A 5,957-nucleotide genomic window follows, 5' to 3' on the forward strand; every position below is an offset into this window, starting at 1 on the left:
CATCTGCAAATAGTGAGAGTTTGACTTCTTCTTTTCCAATTTGGATTCCTTTTATTTCTTTTTCTGCTCTGATTGCTGTGGCCAAAACTTCCAAAACTATGTTGAATAGTAATGGTGAAAGTGGGCACCCTTGTCTTGTTCCTGACTTTAGAGGAAATGCTTTCAATTTTTCACCATTGAGGATAATGTTTGATGTGGGTTTGTCATATATAGCTTTTATTATGTTGAGGTATGTTCCTTCTATTCCTGCTTTCTGGAGAGTTCTTATCATAAATGGATGTTGAATTTTGTCAAAGGCTTTCTCTGCATCTATTGAGATAATCATATGGTTTTTGTTTTTCAATTTGTTAATGTGGTGTATTACATTGATTGATTTGCGGATATGGAAGAATCCTTGCATCCCTGGGATAAAGCCCACTTGGTCATGGTGTATGATCTTTTTAATGTGTTGTTGGATTCTGATTGCTAATATTTTGTTAAGGATTTTTGCATCTATGTTCATCAGTGATATTGGCCTGTAGTTTTCTTTTTTTGTGGCATCTTTGTCAGGTTTTGGTATTAGGGTGATGGTGGCCTCATAGAATGAGTTTGGAAGTTTACCTTCCTCTGCAATTTTCTGGAAGAGTTTGAGCAGGATAGGTGTTAGCTCTTCTCTAAATTTTTGGTAGAATTCAGCTGTGAAGCCATCTGGACCTGGGCTTTTGTTTGCTGGAAGATTTTTTATTACAGTTTCAATTTCCATGCTTGTGATGGGTCTGTTAAGATTTTCTATTTCTTCCTGGCCGAGTTTTGGAAAGTTGTACTTTTCTAAGAATTTGTCCATTTCTTCCACGTTGTCCATTTTAAAGTCTACAAGTAATAAATGCTGGAGAGGGTGTGGAGAAAAGGGAACCCTCTTACACTGTTGGTGGGAATGCGAACTAGTACAGCCACTATGGAGAACAGTGTGGAGATTCCTTAAAAAACTGGAAATAGAACTGCCTTATGATCCAGCAATCCCACTGCTGGGCATACACACCGAGGAAACCAGAAGGGAAAGAGACACGTGTACCCCAATGTTCATCGCAGCACTGTTTATAATACCCAGGACATGGAAGCAACCTAGGTGTCCATCAGCAGATGAATGGATAAGAAAGCAGTGGTACATATACACAATGGAGTATTACTCAGCCATTAAAAAGAATACATTTGAATCAGTCCTAATGAGGTGGATGAAACTAGAGCCTATTATACAGACTGAAGTAACCCAGAAGGAAAAACACCAATACAGTATACTAATGCATATATATGGAATTTAGAAAGATGGTAACAATAACCCTGTGTACGAGACAGCAAAAGAGACACTGATGTATAGAACAGTCTTAGGGACTCTGTGGGAGAGGGAGAGGGTGGGAAGATTTGGGAGAATGGCATTGAAACATGTAAAATATCATGTATGAAACGAGATGCCAGTCCAGGTTTGACGCACGATACTGGATGCTTGGGGCTAGTGCACTGGGACGACCCAGAGGGATGGTATGGAGACGGAGGAGGGAGGAGGGTTCAGGATGGGGAACACATGTATACCTGTGGCGGGTTCATTTTGATATTTGGCAAAACTAATACAATTATGTAAAGTTTAAAAATAAAATAAAATTTAAAAAAAAAGAAAATTTGCAGTGTTTTAAATCTAACTTCTTTTCCACCTTTATTTTCTATTGGAGCATAAACTGATTTATAATCTACAATATATTTATTAAAAACCTTTATACAACTTAACAGAAAAGCAAACAATCCAATTAAAAATGAGGAGAGACCCTGAATAGACATTTTTCCAAAGAAGACATAAATATGGCCAACAGGTACAGGAAAAGGTGCTCAACATCACTAATCATCAGTTCAGTTCAGTTCAATTGCTCAGTCGTGTCCTACTCTTTGCAACCTCATGAACCGCAGCACGCCAAGCCTCCCTGTCCTTCACCAACTCCCGGAGTCCACCCAAACCCATGTCCATTGAGTCAGTGACGCCATCCAACCATCTCATCCTCTGTCGTCCCCTTCTCCTCCTGCCCTCAATCTTTCCCAGCATCAAGGTCTTTTCAAATGAGTCAGCTCTTCGCATCAGGTGGCCAAAGTATTGGAGTTTCAGCTTCAACATCAGTCCTTCCAATGAACACCCAGGTCTGATCTCCTTTAGAATGGACTGGTTGGATATCCTTGCAGTCCAAGGGACTCTCAAGAGTCTTCTCCAAAACCACAGTTCAAAAGCATCAATTCTTCGGTGCTCAGCTTTTTTTATAGTCCAACTCTCACATCCATACATGACCACTGGAAAAACCATAGCCTTGACTAGATGGACCTTTGTTGGCAAAGTAATGTCTTTGCTTTTGAATATGCTGTCTAAGTTGGTCATAACTTTCCTTCCAAGGAGTAAGTGTCTTTTAATTTCATGGCTGCAGTCACCATCTGCAGTGATTTTGGAGCCCCCCAAAATAAAGTCTGACACTGTTTCCACTGTTTCCCCATCTATTTCCCATGAAGTGGTGGGACCGGATGCCATGATCTTCGTTTTCTGAATGTTGAGCTTTAAGCCAATTTTTTCACTCTCTTCTTTCACTTTCATCAAGAGGCTCTTCAGTTCTTCATTTTCTGCCATAAGGGTGGTGTCAATAACCTGCATATCTGAGGTTATTGATATTTCTCCCGGCAATCTTGATTCCTCCTTGTGCTTCATCCAGCCCAACGTTTCTCATGATGTACTCTGCATAGAAGTTAAATAAGCAGGGTGACAATATACAGCCTTGACATACTCCTTTATTGGAACCAGTCTGTTGTTCCATGGCCAGTTCTAACTGTTGCTTCCTGACCTGCATACAGGTTTCTCAAGAGGCAGGTCAGGTGGTCTGGTATTCCCATCTCTTTCAGAATTTTCCAGTTTATTGTGATCCACACAGTCAAAGGCTTTGGCATAGTCAATAAAGCAGAAATAGATGTTTTTCTGGAACTCTCTTGCTTTTTCCATGATCCAGCAGATGTTGGCAATTAGATCTATGGTTCCTCTGCCTTTTCTAAAACCAGCTTGAACCTCTAGAAGTTCACAGTTCACATATTGCTGAAGCCTGACTTGGAGAACTTTGAGCATTTCTTTCCTAGAGTGTGAGATGAGTGCAATCATCAGGGAAATGCACATCAAAACTACAATAAAATATCACCTCACATCTGTAAGAATGGCTATTACCAAAAAAACAAGAAATAACAAATGTTGGCAAGAACATGGAGAAAAGGGAGCCCTTATGTCCTGTTGGTACGTGTCTGTGTGTGTGTTCGTTGCTCAGTCGTATCCAACTCTTTGCAACCCCACAGACTGTAGCCCACAAGGTTCCTTTGTTCATGGAATTCTCCGGGCAAGAAAACTGGAGTGGGTTGTCATTCCCTTCTCCAGGGGATCTTGCTGACCCAAGAATCAAAACCGAGTCTCCCACACAGCTGTCAGATTCTTTACCATCTCAGAGCCACCAGGGAAGCCCCATGCTGCTGGAGGGAATGTCAACTAGTGCAGATATTAAGAAAAACAGTATGAAGATTCCTCAAAAAATTAGAACTATCATATAACCCAACAGTTCCTTTGGTATTTACCCAAAGGAAACAAAATCACTATCTTGAAAATATATCTGCACTCCAGCATTCAAAGAAGCATTTTTTACAACTGGCAAGTCATGGAAACAAGAGATCATTAAGAGAGTGTTTTTTTTTTTTTTAATGTGGCATGTATACAACTGAATATTATTCAATAATAAAAAGAAGGAAATTCTGCCATTTGTGACAACATGAATTATACTAAGTGAAGTCAGACAGAGAAAGACATATACCAATACTGTATGATCTCACTTACAAATGGACTCTGAAAAAAGAAAAAAAAAAAAGATGAAACCAAAGCCACAGATAACAGAGAAGAAACTAATGGCTGCCAGAGGCAGTGGCTGAAACGTGTGAAGGAGGCCAAAAGCTACAAATTTCCAATTATAAAATAATTAACTCATGGGGATATAATATACAGAATGGTGATCATAGTTCATATTTCTTGAAATGAAAGTTGCTGAGAGATTTTTTTTAACCAGTCATCTTTTATTGGCTATTAAATCTCCACTAGGCTATGAAAGGATTCAGGGGTGCCCAGCAAAGAATGCAGAATGCCCTCTTCAGTGGTACTCGCTTGGCTGCTCTTGTTTAAGTTCCTTGTAAGAACGGCAAACAGCTGAAAAACATGTAAGCTGCCAGCACCATAGAAAGCCCGGCAACACTCCCTTTCTTCATGTTTAACTTGTTGTAATACTGGCAATAACCTCTCTGAAATGCTCCAGCAATGCCTTTAGGGATGAAATCTCGCATTAGTATCCAGCTTGACAGCTCCCTTAATTTGACATCCAGGAGTTTCTTTTCCTTAAATGGCACAACTGATGCCATCTTGGAGTCCTGGCAGTCTGCTCCAATATGAACTCTTCTGTGTTGAGCAAGGTTTGAGGCACAACAAAAAGCCTTCCCACATTCTTCATCGGGTTTCTCACCACTGTGAATGATCTGATGCAGAAAAAGAGATGAATGTTTCCCAGATACAAACATTTTTCTATTGCTGACTATTTTATAACTTGAATCCAAATCTGTATTTCAGCTTCTTGTTTCTTCCTTCACAACCATCCAAGGGTCTCTTTTTCCCTTCAATAACACAATGATCTCTGGCTTAGAAATGAAATGGCCATTTGAGACCAAGTTACTATAATTCTCCATCATCACATTGCAATACAATTTCTTTTGAAGAGGGTTGAGAAACTCCCACTCACGCGGAAAGAACTCTTATGGCCACACCCCTGAGTGTTATTGGTCCCCGGGCCATGGTTTTAGACCTGCAAAAACTGATTCCTCCTCAGGGTTCCTTTATCAGAAAAACAGAGTCCAGAAAACCATACCGTTCCTTGCTAGCTTGTGTTCCCCTTGCACAGTCGTGTTTGTGGTAACCTAATGGTTTCTTGCTTGGTTTCTTGACATCCTAATGGATGTCATTCACAAGCTGTTGACTTCAAGGAGCAAGGGAAAACTCCAAGGTAGAAGTCACCTGCTTTGTCATTGGAGGTGTCCAATGGGGTTGTAAAGTTACCATTCAAAGCGGCCGCCCAACCCCAAATCTAACTTTTTTATAAGGAAAAGAAAGCCTTCCTACCTATAACATATCCTTTGATTCTACTAGTAGAAATTAAATAGAGAGCAAGAAAAATTGTGGGCCAACTCCATACAGTTTTTATATTCTTAATTCACTATACCTTTACAAGTTCAGTGTGTCTTCACCACCTATTTTAACCCAAGCCTGTCCACAAAATATTTCATTGGCAGATGTGGCTGGTGGTAGGTTTCCATTTTTAACAAAAGTTAGTTTCTTGTCTTGATGATTGAATTTGTTTGAAAATCTTTCTGTATTTTTTTCTAGTTATGTTGGTACATCCTCTAAAATTCTGTTTTCATAACAACTACTATTCACGGATGTCTATTTTTGTTTTATATGAAAGGAAAACTGTAATTTAGAAACACAATGGCACATTTTTAAAATATTCATTTATAAATGGGCTAGCTTTGAACCAATGAGATAGCTTTGGGAAAAAAATGTTTACATTTTTGTTTCTTTTTAAAATTATTCAAAATCATTTATTTACTGTTAGTTTCAGAAAGCTTGCATCTGGTGGTGATACAGGTATCATGACAATGATTAAGCTCTTGGATTAGGAGTGCTAATAATAATTTGTACACAGATGTTAACAAAAATAACCTCTTCTTATTCTAGTTATGCTTATTTTTATGTAACACACAAAATTGGGGTGGAGATAGCTTAAGTAAACAAATGACATGTACATTTCAAACCCAAATAAGTAAGTTTCTGGCTCAACTCCTTGAAATCTACCCTCTGTAGTTATATGTCCTTTTCACATCAA

General features: G+C 39.0%; 1 pseudogene; it reads right to left on the reverse strand.

The window, feature by feature from the left end:
- Nucleotides 1-4,048: 4,048 nt before the first annotated feature.
- On the reverse strand, nt 4,049-5,083 carry LOC109576479 (ATP synthase subunit f, mitochondrial pseudogene; annotated as a pseudogene).
- Nucleotides 5,084-5,957: the final 874 nt, after the last annotated feature.

Source organism: Bos indicus, chromosome 2 (assembly GCF_029378745.1).
Source record: "Bos indicus isolate NIAB-ARS_2022 breed Sahiwal x Tharparkar chromosome 2, NIAB-ARS_B.indTharparkar_mat_pri_1.0, whole genome shotgun sequence".
Taxonomy (NCBI): domain Eukaryota; kingdom Metazoa; phylum Chordata; class Mammalia; order Artiodactyla; family Bovidae; genus Bos; species Bos indicus.